General features: G+C 52.1%; 1 protein-coding gene across 1 annotated transcript in view; it reads left to right on the top strand.

The window, feature by feature from the left end:
* Nucleotides 1-267: 267 nt before the first annotated feature.
* The window catches only part of LOC113208343 (hemicentin-2-like), a 158,181-nt gene continuing 157,376 nt past the window's right edge, over nt 268-1,072 (top strand). Inside the window, exon 1 of the mRNA XM_052267043.1 lies at nt 268-407. The gene's annotated coding sequence lies outside the window, so the exon portion shown is untranslated. The remainder of the gene's footprint in view (nt 408-1,072) is intronic.

Consider the following 1,072-nt stretch of genomic DNA (forward strand, 5'->3'; position numbering starts at 1 on the left):
CCAATTTTCCAGCCAATCGTGTTTGCGTTAATCCTATCTCCGTAACTGTGCGTAAGTGCTTTTTTGAAGTGCTAAACCACAACCGCATGCTGTTTCCTGCCTGTCGAGTTTTTAGGTTAGGGCGTCGGCGCCCGCGCTGCCGATCCAATCGCGCGAGGCAGGCGGGCGAATATCCACTTCGTTAGTTCGTTCTGAACGCAATGTTCGCGTGATTCCGATGCGGACTAAAACCATGTTTAAGTGTTGTCACTAAACTTACCACAACTCTGCTCGGTTCAAGACTTGCCTGGACCGCCTTGGACTCCTTGGAATCAACGCATCGTCCTCAAACTTCTGACGCTGGAATACTTGCTCAACCTAACCTTCACGACGTTCTTCACACGACGCACGTCCCGATTCGGTTTGAGGTAAGTCAAATCTAAGCTATCTGTGATATCGTTCCCACGGGATGCTATTTCTGGCTGTCGTTCCGGGGGCTTCCGTGGGGGAGGAGGAGGTGAGGTCGGAAGAGCCTAGGAAAGGATTACGTGATGCAGCAAAAGGGGATTTAGAGCAAGGCTCGGTCTGCTCTTGGCCGATCCCCCCCTTCCTTCCTTGTATTTCCTCTTGACTCGTGTTAAAGAAAGAAAAAGATTTTTCGCTCCTCAGGTTTGGGCGTGTTGTGTGTGACGTCAATCGCATGTGTTACAACGGCGTGTAAAGACGAATCTCCTGACTGGCAACCGATTAGTTTCAAAATCGTAGGAAAATTCGTGACGTGGGAGGACGGGGAGAAATGTGTACCAAAGAGGTGGTGCTCCCTTGCACAATCACTAAGCCGGGGGGAGGGGGGCTTTTCCCCCGCCTCAACCTCTATCCACCCCTTCCCTCCCCATCCCCCCGAAAGATACCCGATCCCGCACAACTCCCTGCACAATCTACAGCGAATGGCAAATCCTTTGATATGTGGCGGGGCCGGAGTTAAATCTATCGGATAATGTTTACAGTCGAACCAAGTTGCAGTGACATGGGTTCAGTGTCTACTTTACCTGGCCCGGGGGGTCCTCGGCGCGTTGCCCACCAGGAGGACAGA

The sequence above is a fragment of the Frankliniella occidentalis genome, unplaced genomic scaffold, assembly GCF_000697945.3.
Source record: "Frankliniella occidentalis isolate FOCC.00 unplaced genomic scaffold, Focc_3.1 Scaffold45, whole genome shotgun sequence".
NCBI lineage: Eukaryota > Metazoa > Arthropoda > Insecta > Thysanoptera > Thripidae > Frankliniella > Frankliniella occidentalis.